The sequence below is a fragment of the Anolis sagrei genome, chromosome 10 (genome assembly GCF_037176765.1).
Source record: "Anolis sagrei isolate rAnoSag1 chromosome 10, rAnoSag1.mat, whole genome shotgun sequence".
NCBI classification, from domain to species: domain Eukaryota; kingdom Metazoa; phylum Chordata; class Lepidosauria; order Squamata; family Dactyloidae; genus Anolis; species Anolis sagrei.
In genome coordinates, this window is record NC_090030.1 from 6,506,080 (window position 1) to 6,519,687 (window position 13,608).

The following is a 13,608-nucleotide window of genomic DNA, read 5'->3' on the forward strand; positions in this document are numbered from 1 at the left end:
GAAGGAAATAAGGTTCTGGAAGTAGGGAAAGCAAGAGGAAAAGGCTTTTGGGGGTGAGGGAGGTGGAAGGAGGAGCAGAAAAGAGGAAAACTTGGAGGGGAAGGGGGAGGAAAGAACAGAGACCCTCGGTGTGCTTTGCAGAGATCCAAGGGCTCCGCAGAGCACACTTTGAGAACCCCTGGTCTAGTGAGAATAAAGAGGGATCCTGTTTAAGGATCCTCAAAAGGGGGAGATGGGATGTTGCTGTTGCTGACCATGGCATCTTCTATATCAGTGTTTCTCAACCTGGGGGTCGGGACCCCTGGATGGGTCGCGAGGGGGTGTCAGAGGGGTCACCAGAGACCACCAGGAAAACACATATTTTCTGTTGGTCATGGGGGTTCTATGTGGGAAGTTTGGCCCAATTCTGTCATTGGTGGGGTTCAGAATGCTCTTTGATTGTAGATGAACTATAAATCCCAGCAACTACAACTCCCAAATGTCAAGGTCTATTTTCCCCAAACCCCACCAGGGTTCACATTTGGGCACATTGAGTATTTGTGCCAAGTTTGGTCCAGATCCATCATTGTTTGAGTCTACAGTGCTCTCTGGACGTAGGTGAACTACAACTCCAAAACTCAAGGTCAACACCCACCAAACCCTTCCAGTATTTTCTGTTGGTCATGGGAGTTCTGTGTGCCAAGTTTGGTTCAATTCCATCATTGGTGGAATTCAGAATGGTCCTTGATTCTAGGTAAACTATAAATCCCAGCAATTACAACTCCCAAATGACAAAATCACACACACACACCAACTCCACCAGTATTCAGATTTGGGCGTATCAGGTATTTGTGCCCAGTTTGGTCCAGTGAATGAAAATACACCCTGCATTTTAGATATTTACATTATGATTCGTAACAATAGCAAAATTACAGTTATGAAGTAGCAACGAAAGTAATTTTATGGTTGGGGTCACTACAACATGAGGAATGGTATTAGGGGGTCGCGGCATTCAGAAGGTTGAGAACCACTGTTCTATATAATGAATGAACTGGCCTTGACTAAAAGGAGGAGAAAGAAAGAGAAAGAGATGGAGAGCGGTGGTCTGGAGAGCCAAGATCTGGTCTGAAGCATCCATTGAAAGAGATGCCAGTATGGGCTGGATGAAGTCCAACCATGGATGGCATTTATTGTCTTCTGACTGTACATCATTAAGCATTTAAACTCATGGCCGCAGATTATTTTTATGTCAACATTCATCTTAAATAACAGTAGCAATTGTATGAAACAGGAAACCTCCGTAATACGTTCTTACACAGCCTCATCTCTCTGGAAAGCCTGTAAAATTAATTATTCAACATTCTTGTGCTTTATTATGGGTTAATGGAATAATGGAAAGCTGCCTACCCTGATTTCATCATAGATATTTACTTGGTTAGATCGAACAATTACTTTAAATAATGTATTTTTACTCTCATTCTCCTTTTACGAAAGCCACAATAGCTTTACCTTTTTATGTGACCCACCAATGACACTCGGCGTGTAATTTTTATATCAGCTAGGACAAGAGGAGTTTTTGGGTGACTTCTCCTTTCATGAGAGATGTCCTTCCATTAAAGAAACATAAACATAGTTCCTCACTAAAAAAGCATAACGAAGAATGTATTATCTTTGAAGATAACAACACCTCAACTGAAAGTCATATGGAAATAGTTCTCTCTCAAGGTGATTCAGTCATTGCTCAAGATGAATTATATTTCACATACTGATTTTAGAGGCTAATGTAGGCAGGTTGAACCCCAATAATCTTCAGAATAGGCTACATCAGTGGTTCTCAACCTAGGGTCCCCAGATGTTTTTGGCCTTCAACTCCCAGAAATCCTAACAGCTGGCAAACGGACTGGGATGTCTGGGAGTTGTAGGCAAAAAGCATCTGGGGACCCCAAGTTGAGAACCACTGGGCTACATCATTTGAGGTAGGTGTGAATGTTTCAATTGGCCAGCTTGATTAGCATTTAATGGCATAGCAGTTTCACGGTCTGACTTCTTACTGCCTGGGGGAATCCTTTGTTGGAAGGTGATTAGCTGGCCTTGATTGTTTCTTGCCTGGAATTCCCCTGTTTTTAGTGTTGTTCTTTATTTACTGGGTCACTTCAGAGATCAGAGTTGAAATGCCCCTCGCAGACATATTAAAAGCAAGCATACAAAACAAAACATTTTCCCGAACATACCCAAACAGTGCCGCAAGGAAAGACTTTTGCATCTTTCATGCTTCCTAGTCTAGTGGGTTTTCAATCCTCAGGGAGTTAGCTTACTTGTTTGCATCATCATCATCATCATCATCATCATCATCATCAGATTGTTGTTTGTATTCCAGGCTGTCTGGCTATGTTCCAGAAGCATTTTCTCCTGATGTTTTGCCTGCATACATGGCAGGCATTCTCAGAGGTTGTGAGGTCTCTTGGAAACTAGGAAATGGGATTTATATATCTGTGGTATTATGTCAAGAATGGGAGAAAGGACTCTAGTCTGTTGGAGATAGGTGTGAATGTTTCAATAGGCCACCTGGATTAGCATTTAATGGCATAGCGGTTTTCAGGGAAACCATGAAAATGAACAAAATCTGGCCACAAGTATTAAAAAACTCTAAAATCAGGACAGTAAATAAAGAACAACACTAAAAAAACAGGGGAATTTCAGACAAGAAACAGTCTGGGCCAGTTAATCACCTCCCAACAAAGGAGGTGTTGGGAGGTGATTAACTAGCCCAGACTGTTAATCACCTCCTTTGTTGGGAGGTGATTAACTGGCCCAGATTGTTTCTTGTCTGGAATTCCCGTGTTTTTGAGTGTTGTTCTTTATTTACTGTCCTGATTTTAGAGTTTTTTTTAATACTTGTGACCAGATTTTGTTGATTTTCATGGTTTCCTCCTTTCTGTTGAAATTGTCCACATGCTTGTGGATTTCAGTGGCTTATTTGGGTAGTCTGACATGGTGGTTGTGGGAGTGGTCCAGCATTTCTGTGTTTTCAAATAATATGCTGTGTCCAGGTTGGTTCATCAGGTGCTCTGCTATGACTGACTTCTCTGGTTGAATTAGTCTGCAGTGCCTTTCATGTTCCTTGATTCATGTTTGGGCAATGCTGCTGCATTTGGTGGTCCCAATGTAGACTTATCCACAGCTGCATGGCATATGGTAGACTCCTGCAGAGGTGAAAGGATTCCCCCAGGCAGTAAGAAGCCAGACCTTGAAACTGCTAAGTCATTAAATGCTAATCAAAGTGGCCAACTTAAGCATACACACCTGCCTCCAACAGACAAGACTTCTTTCACCCACCCTGGACATTCCACAGATATATAACCACATTTCCCTAGTTTCCAACAGTCCTTACAACCTCAGAGGATGCCTGCCACAGATGCAGGTGAAACATCAGGAGGGAATGCTTCTGGAACATTCTGAACTGGGTTGTGGCACAACTGGTTGGGAGTCAGTTGCATTAAAATCACTACTGACCGAAAGGTCATAAGTTCGAAGCCAGCCCGGGTTGGAGTAAGCTCCCGACCATTTGTCTAGCTTGCTGTCGACCTTTGCAGCCCAAAAGACAGTTGTATCTGTCAAGTAGGAAATTTAGATACTGCTTATACGGGGAGGTTAATGTAACTAATTTGGGTTCTGTCATAAAAATCTCCAGCAGTGTGCAAAAGAGTGAGGAAGTACTCCATCGGTATCACAAGTGGACAGTGAAGTTACAATTCCCCTGGTGGCCAGAATTCAAAAAACATACCCTCATGAAGCTGGAAAGTTAAATAGCCTCTGTATGTCAGTCTATATATGTTGTATGTCTATGGCATTGAATGTTTGCCATGTATATGTGAATTGTAATCCGCCCCGAGTCCCCTGCGGAGTGAGAAGGGCGGAATATAAATACTGTAATAAATGAATAAATAAATAAATTAACATGGCCATACAATCTGGAAAACTCACAACAACCCTATATTTAAATTGCCCCACTTAATAAAGTGAGTTGGAGTTCAGTCTCATTCTATCAACCACAACACTGTCTATATCCCATCTTCCGAACCACGCTTCCATTGGTTTAAACTTTTATTTATTGATCCACGAATTAACCCAACCAACTAATAAAACAAAAATGGCTTCTTCTGGGTCATAATGTATGCACCGCATATGAATAAATCATTCAGTTGAAAACAACTTCTGATTATTTCATTTTTCCTATCTTCCCACAATCATGTATATTTAAAAATAACATCAAAAACCTGTTGTTTAGCTCTTTGATCTTCAAATGTAGAACAAACATGTTTCACCACAAGGAGCTTATTGTTAAGAATAATTACACCTCTTGTGAAATCAGGTGAAATGACAACCTTTTTAAAATGTTGCAGTAAACAAATCCAGCATATCAGGGGAATGAACGCTATCTAGACAAGTGACAATAATGCAAAATAATAGATAAGTAAACTAATGAGATTACCTTTTGGAAAAGGAGGGGGATCAGCTTTGCATAGGTAAAGGCTGGAGACAATAGAGAAAGCTAATTGAAAACATCAAGCTCTATCTAAAAAGCAACGATTATTTCAGAATTGTTCAGTGAACTTGGATCAGGTATATAAAGACAGATGAAATTCTATTTTTCTGTGCCAATCTCCAAAACCTCTTTTTTGTTGAGTATTTATATTGAGCTCTCAATTGCCAGAGCAAACTTGGAGGTTATGCAAGTCTTGGATATTGAGTATTGAGATAGATATTGAGTATTGAATATTGGGATAGATATTGAGAAATAGATAGAAAAATAAAGATAGTTATATAGATATGGAAAACACAAGAATGGCCATCAGACTGGAAAAAATCAACTTATATCTCCATACCAAAAAAGGGAAATGCGAAAGACTGCTCCAACTTCTGTACAGTGGCCCTTATTTCTCATGCCAGTAAGGTAATGCTCAAGATCCTGCAAGGAAGACTCCAGCAATACATGGAGCGAGAGTTGCCAGATGTTCAAGCTGGGTTTAGAAAAGGCAGAGGAACGAGAGACCAGATTGCCAATATCCGCTGGATAATGGAGAAAGGCAGGGAGTTTCAGAAAAACATCTACTTCTGCTTCATTGACTCTTCTAAAGCCTTTGACTGTGTGGATCATAATAAATTGTGGCAAGTTCTTGGTGGGATGGGCATCCCAAGCCACCTTGTCTCTCTCCTGAGGAATCTGTACAAGGACCAAGTAGCAACAGTCAGAACTGACCACGGAACAACAGACGGGTTCAAGATTGGGAAAGGCGTACGGCAAGGCTGCAGACTCTCACCCAACCTTTTTAACTTGTATGCAGAACACATCATACGATGTGCGGGGCTTGATGAATGCAAAGCTGGGGTGAAAATTGCTGAAAGAAACATTAACAACCTCAGATATGCAGATGACACCACTCTGATGGCCGAAAGCGAGGAGGAGCTGAGGAGCCTTCTAATCAAGGTGAAAGAAGAAAGCGCAAAAGCCGAGTTGCAGCTAAACATCAAAAAAACCAAGATCATGAACAACAAGAATGATTGACAACTGGGAAATAGAGGGAGAAAATGTGGAGGCCGTGACAGACTTTGTATTTCTAGGTGCAAAGATTACTGCAGACGCAGACTGTGGCCAGGAAATCAGAAGACACTTACTTCTTGGGAGGAGAGCAATGTCCAGTCTCGATAAAATAGTAAAGAGTAGAGACATCAGACTGGCAACCAAGATCCATTGCCTAGTCAAAGCCATGGTATTCCCTGTAGTAACCTACGGATGTGAGAGCTGGACCTTAGGGAAGGCTGAGCGAAGGAAGAGAGATGCTTTTGAACTGTGGTGTTGGAGGAAAGTTCTGAGAGTGCCTTGGACTGCGAGAAGATCCAACCAGTCCATCCTCCAGGAAATAAAGCCCGGCTGCTCACTGGAGGGAAGGATACTAGAGACAAAGTTGAAGTACTTTGGCCACATCATGAGGAGACAGCAAAGCCTAGAGAAGACAATTATGCTGGGGAAAGTAGAAGGCAAAAGGAAGAGGGGCTGACCAAGGGCAAGATGGATGGATGGCATCCTTGAAGCGACTGGACTGACCTTGAAGGAGCTGGGGGTGGTGACGGCCGACAGGGAGCTCTGGCGTGGACTGGTCCATGAGGTCACGAAGAGTCGGAGACGACTGAACAAATAAACAACAACAACACATATAGATATAGTTATATAGATATATAGAGAGACTTCACTGCTTCATCTCCAGAACTAACCTTAAGCTATAGATAGGGAAAAAAACCTGCTTTTTTCTAACCATGACAGCTTAGGGTTAGGGTGAAAAGATTCCAGAATCTTATCTGCCATTCTGGGGAAAAGTGACTGGAGGAGAAGGGAAAGAAAGAATTTCTCTGCTGTTTCACCTATTGACTGTTCTGTTTCTAACTTTGATGAACTGTGCCAAGTCTGCAAGAGCTTTGAAGAATAAATATTCCCTTTTTGATGTTCAGCCTTTAATAGTCTCAGTTGCTGAATATCTCAAGCTTCCAAAGAAAGACACTTGCAGTTCGCTCAGACATAGAGAGCAGCACATCTCAGTTTTATTTTTATAACAGAATTACACCAGAATAAGGAAACTCCCAGCAATATGTCCCTAAACGCACTTTATTAGTGATCTAAGATTGTCTGCACATTTCATCCCTCTCCAAAATTTCTATCCCAGTTATATGTCACCTTGTCATGCCCAGCATTAATTTTTTTAAAAAAATTATTACATTTGGCCCAGCCATAGGTTTTTAAACGTGTCGTGTTATTATTAATGTTTATTGCTTGGTTTTTTGCTTTTATTGTTCATTTATTGTTTTGTATTATTGTTGTTATTGTTTACTGTTGTATTGTGGGCTCGGCCTCATGTAAGCTGCACCGAGTCCCTTGGGGAGATGGTAGCGGGGTACAAATAAAGTATTATTATTACTATTACTATTATTATTATTATTGAAGGGTATCTAAAGCTTTTTTGGTTGTGTCCATTATTAGTGAAGCAGTGACTCTACTTTTAGGTCTTAACTTGAAAGAAATTAATCCAAGGAGCTAAACCGTTTCAAGGGACAAAGTTCAGCACCTTGGATAGCTCTTCTAAACCTTAGTCTAAAATCCATACAGGATTCAGTAACTCCTCTCCACAAACAAATGTATTGTATTTTTGATCATTTAATCCACTTCATCAATAGGCAGATTTAATGTGTTATAAATAAAGGTTCATTTAACCAAAATTATTCATTTTGAGGCAATTGGCTGGTAACCTGACATAAATAATAGATGCGTGATCCATAAAAATTGTTAAATAGTAATTACAAAACTGGGGGGTGCTGGCACTTTGTTTCTAAAGTGTTTCTAAAGTTTCATTAGTAAAACATTCATTACTATAACAAGACTAATGAAATGTCATTACTATTTCGTTACAATAATTGCACATGCACATTAATGCAATAATTACTATTGGGGAAATTTCAGGAACTCCTTTCTCCCTCATTTTTAAAGCTATTAGGGTGAAACTTGCTACAATGATGGAACACATTTACCACTCTTTGCCCATCAAGTTTCAGAATATTTCACTTGTTTGTGGAATTTTTTGGGAATTATAAGAGCTATCTACTTGAATTTTATAACAATGCACAAGATAACCAGGGCATCGATCCCTGGAAGTTTCAAAAAGGTTCACACATCTACAGATTTTGAGGGATTTTAAAAAATATAGACAAAAACAATTTATCCCACCAAAATGCGACAACCGCAATCCCCTTGAATGTCCATTTGTCTTTGTGACACACAACCACATAACTTCAACTTAGCACAGATTTATACTGTTACTTACTTTAGTCCTCTTTGTGGTTCAATACTTTTATTTATTATTATCTGACTTTAACCAGCTGGCTGGCTTCCTTATGACCATTGTGCCAAAGTAAAATTAATGTCTCTTGGCTTTGCCAAAGCTGTTTAATGCTTATTTACTTTAATCCTCTTTGCAGATTCAATAATTTTGTTTATTACTAGGTTGGGGCCCCTGCAGTGCCCAGGTTATTTGAGAAAGGCATTGTTTACCTGTGCTTTAAGTGTAGTCTACGTCCAATGTCAGCTGGGTTCAGTAGGATTTTTTTTTGTTGTGTCAGGAGCGACTTGAGAAACTGCAAATTGCTTCTGGTGTGAGAGAATTGGCCGTCTGCAAGGACGTTGCCCAGGGGATGCCTGGATGATTTTGATGTTTTTATCATCCTTGTGGGAGGCTTCTCTCATGTCCCCGCATGAGGAGCTGGAGCTGACAAAGAGAGCTCATCCACCTCTCCCCGGATTCGAACCTGCAACCTGTTGGTTTTCAGTCCTGCTGGCACAGGGGTTTAACCCACTGTGCCACCGGGGGTCCTGGTTCAGGAGGTGAAGGTGAGCTACAGCTTCCATATTCAAGTCCCATTGTCCATGGTCCCCTTTGTTCTGTCATTGTTGGGGGCCACAGTGGCCCTTGGGAATTGAAGCATGTGAAAGTATTGCAAATCCCATTATCCATGGTCTATCCTCTGCCAAACCATACCAGGATCTAAAGGGCGTCATTGGGGTTAAGTGTGCCAAGTTTGGTCCAGGTCCATTCACCTGTGCAGGTCACAGTGGCCTGTGAAAGTTGCAGCCAACCAAAAAGCTGCCAGATACATATACATGCATACATACACTGCCCTCCCTCCTGCTGTATACAAACACTGACTTTTATTATGTATATAAAATAGACCAACTCTAAATGGTGATTGCTGCAGACAGCCTTCATTTGGGTCTTCAGCCCTTATTTGGGTCCTGAGCAACATTGCATTCTGACAAATGTAATTTATGGCAGGGCCTTTTGCATTTTTTACTATTGGGAGCCTCACTTTCCCAAACTACATTTAAGATGGCTGCGTACTCAATCTCCATTAAGCTTAGTCCTGCTCACAGCGGCTTCCTTATGGCAATTGACAACAATGGGCCAAAAGGAAAGTTTTGTAAAGCACTTTATTTTCTCTTGGCTTTACCAAAATTGTTTAATGGTTATATTGACAATTAGCTGACCTTGGGAGACATCCAAACATTACAGAACATTAACGAAAAACATTGGCAAGTGTTTCAATTTCTAAATTCTCCCCACCTTTCCTGCATGTTTCAGAAATCAATTTGTATGCACAAATTTAACCATTTTTGTATTGTCGAAGGCTTTCATGGCTGGAATCACTAGGTTCTTGTGGGTTTTTTTCGGGCTATAAGGCCATGTTCTAGAGGCATTTCTCCTGACGTTTCGCCTGCATCTATGGCAAGCATCCTCAGAGGTAGTGAGTTCTGTTGGTGAGGTCTTTTTCCCAGTTCCAACAGACCTCACTACCTCTGAGGATGCTTGCCATAGATGCAGGCGAAACGTCAGGAGAAATGCCTCTAGAACATGGCCCTATAGCCCAAAGAAACCCATAAGAACCTTAACCATTTTCCCCAAAAAATACAATTTTAAAACAAAATTGTGCATAAGCCTAATAAATAACAATGTTGGGTTATCTCAAAATTTTGAACCACTTCTGAATTCACATTCCCATCTGCGTTTCTGTACAATTTCATTAAAACATGACTCAAAAGCAACAGGCCCTAATTCAATTATGTGATATTTTCTTAAAACCAGCCTCGTGTTTTCTTTCATTATATCCAGTTACCTTACCAAGACCTAGACATTCTTTCCCCTGGCCTCATAATTTTTCATTGGAAGACATTAAATGCACCTGCAGGCCCTGGACAAAGCAATCCAAAGATAATTGACAATATTTCTGCCTCTTTCGAACGTTTGTCAACAAGCAAGATTGTTGAGCAATAGAGGCTCTCAGATGACAGAATGATTCTAGCTTTTTAGACAATATCTCTTGTCAACAAGACAAAGTAAAGACTTGTCAAAATAATATGTTTCTGCAGGAGAAGGGTGTGGGCTCTTTTCTCCAAGCCTAAAAATGAGAAGCTTTCTGCAAGAGAAGGACAAGTAATTTTATTCAACTTTCCATCAACATGTATTCTTTAGTCAAATACCAAGTAAAATCAAAATAAAAGCAATGGAATTAAATGACGTCTCCCACAAAGCCTTTTATTTAACAAGGGAACTAATATATACACAATGGGTGCACCTACACAACAGAATTAATGTAGTAATGTACACAAACAAGGGGTGGAGGCAGGAACAATCTTCCTCCTCCCCCAGCTTCTCCTGGCGCATAATTTGGATGCGCCAGGAGAACTCTGGCAGCCGCCTCATGGAGGCCGGGTAAGTTTTTTTACTCTATTTTGTGCGTCTTCTGGGGAATGTCCTGGTGTTCTCCTGGGCATTCCCAAAAGAACATCTGGACACCCACCTAAAAAAGTGTACACTTTCTGGGGTGTATACTTTCTAGGGTGTGTATAGATAGGCCCCAGGAACATCCATGTTTTTTTGAAATGCGGATGCTCCCAGAATAACAGCCTGTCTGGAGAGGTCCTGGGAGGTGAGGCTGTTGCCCCCTTTTCTGTGGCTCATAATATTTATTTATTTATTTATTTCAAAACATTTATATTCCATCCTTCTCACCCCAAAGGGGACTCAGGGCAGAGCACAGCATATAGACGGCAAACATTCAATGCCGGGACACAAATTCACATACAATACATAAACATTAAAAAAATTATCAAAATATTAAAATACACCATTTAAAACCATCATAGTCATTCGCGTCAAATCTAATTGGCCTGGTCATCTTTCCTATTGCTGCTTTATTGCCCGGTTCCGAAAGCTTGGTCCTAAAGCCAAGTTTTTACCATCCTTCTAAAGGACAGGAGGGAGGGGGCTGACCTGATCTCTGGCAAGGAAACAAAGATGGCACAGAAACACTTTCACTGTGTTCAGTCCTTCCTACTATGTAGACTGCAGCACTCCCTCAAACTGCTCCATGGAGCATGATGCCAAATGCCTGTTTTCTCTTTCCCTGTTTGCTGAGATGAGAAGACCCTATAGAGCTAGAAGCTGCAATCTCTGTTCCCAGTCCTAATGACAGGCCAAGCTTCTCGTATGCTTCTGCGAAGGCGTTTAGTAGGCCTGGGTAACAACGGAAAAATTTGTTTCTAAAATCGATTTGTATTTGGGGGGTTTTTTTGTTTCGATATTTAAAATAATTACAAAATTTTCCTTTTAAAAAGTTCGATATTTACGAAATTTCGTAAATGGTAAAAAATTAACGAATCGATTTCCGAAACAATAACGAATCGATTCGTTAATGGCGGACGCGACCGCGAAATACGCTAAAAAACCTCCAAAACCTTCTGAAGCTTCCCTCTCCCTCTGTTGTTGACTGTTGGTGTGATATTATAATTTTTTTTCACTAATTAAACCATAAAACTGGCCCAGACATGCGGAAATAATAACGAAAACGACCTCAAAACAATAACGAAACGAATACAATATCGAAATACGAAGCATTTACAAAACGTTTTTGAAAATTCGTTTTTTTTAATAATTGCTCCAGAATGGTTCGTTATCGTTTTGTAATTGAAAAAATTAACGAATTATTAACGAATTACAAATTAACGAAACGAAACCGCCCAGCCCTAGCGTTTAGAGTGGCTTGTAGGTCTTCTTCTGAATGCGCACAGACGACGTTGTCATCAGCATACTGGAGTTCTATAACAGATGTTGTTGTAGCCTTGGTTTTGGTTTGGGAGCATGTTTTTTCCCATCTTTCTGATTCTATGTGTCCTATTCTTCCAGCTGTTTGGGGGATCCCCCACTCCCTACAGGTATTCCCTCTGTCTTAAAAAAAACCCTATTCTTTAAGTATAGATAAATGCGCCTCAAGCTGCTGCACCTTCTCTTCCCACAGGGCAACCGGCTTGCACTTGCTGCAGTATCAGAGCCTAGATTCTCTGGCAAGGAAAGAAAGATGGCACACTGTGTTCAGGCCTTCCTACTCTGTAGACTGCAGCACTCTCTCAAACTGCTCCATTGAGCATGATGCCAAATGCCTGCTTTTTTGTTTTCCTGTTTGCTGAGATGAGGAGACCCTATAGAGCAAGCAGCTGCAATCTCTGTTCCCAGTCCCAATGACAGGCCAAGCTTCTTGTATGCTTCTGCGAAGGTGTTTTGAGTGGCTTGTAGGTCTTCTTCTGAATGCGCATAGACGACGTTGTCATCAGCATACTGGAGTTCTATAACAGATGTTGTTGTAGCCTTGGTTTTGGTTTGGGAGCATGTTTTTTCCCATCTTTCTGATTCAATGTGTCCTATTTCTTCCAACTGTTTGGGGGATCCCCTCCCTACAGGTATTCCCCCTGTCTTAAAAAAAAAGCTATTCTTTAAGTATAGATAAATGAGCCTCAAGCTGCTGCACCTTCTCTTCCCACAGGGCAACTGGCTTGCACTTGCTGCAGTATCAGAGCCTTGATTCTCTGGCAAGGAAACAAAGATGGCACAGAAACACCTTCACTGTGTTCAGGCCTTCCTACTCTGTAGACTGCAGCACTCTCTCAAACTGCTCCATGGAGCATGATGCCAAATGCCTGCTTTTTTTGTTTTCCTGTTTGCTGAGATGAGGAGACCCTATAGAGCAAGCAGCTGCAATCTCTGTTCCCAGTCCCAATGACAGGCCAAGTTTCTCATATGCTTCTGCGAAGGTGTTTTGAGTGGCTTGTAGGTCTAGATCCTCTGGCAAGGAAACAAAGATGGCACAGAAACACCTTCACTGTGTTCAGGCCTTCCTACTCTGTAGACTGCAGCACTCTCTCAAACTGCTCCATGGAGCAAGATGCCAAATGCCTGCTTTTTTGTTTCCCTGTTTGCTGAGATGAGGAGACCCTATAGAGCTAGCAGCTGCAATCTCTGTTTCCAGTCCCAATGACAGGCCAAGCTTCTCGTATGCTTCTGTGAAGGCGTTTAGGGTGGCTTGTAGGTCTTCTTCTGAATGTGCACAGACAACGTTGTCATCAGCATACTGCAGTTCTATAACAGATGTTGCTGTAGCCTTGGTATTGGTTTGGGAGCATGTTTTTTCCCATCTTTCTGATTCTATGTGTCCTATTCTTTCAACTGTTTGGGGGATCTCCTCCTCCCTACAGGTATTCCCCCTGTCTTTAAAAAAAAGCTATTCTTTAAGTATAGATAAATGAGCCTCAAGCTGCTGCACCTTCTCTTCCCACAGGGCAACCGGCTTGCACTTGCTGCAATATCAGAGCCTAGATTCTCTGGCACAGAAACACCTTCACTGTGTTCAGGCCTTCCTACTCTGTAGACTGCAGCACTCTCTCAAACTGCTCCATGGAGCATGATGCCAAATGCCTGCTTTTTTTTTCCTGTTTGCTGAGATGAGGAGACCCTATAGAGCAAGCAGCTGCAATCTCTGTTCCCAGTCCCAATGACAGGCCAAGCTTCTCGTATGCTTCTGCAAAGGTGTTTTGAGTGGCTTGTAGGTCTAGATCCTCTGGCAAGGAAAGAAAGATGGCACAGAAACACCTTCACTGTGTTCAGGCCTTCCTACTCTGTAGACTGCAGCACTCTCTCAAACCGCTCCATGGAGCATGATGCCAAATGCCTCCTTTTTTGTTTCCCTGTTTGCTGAGAT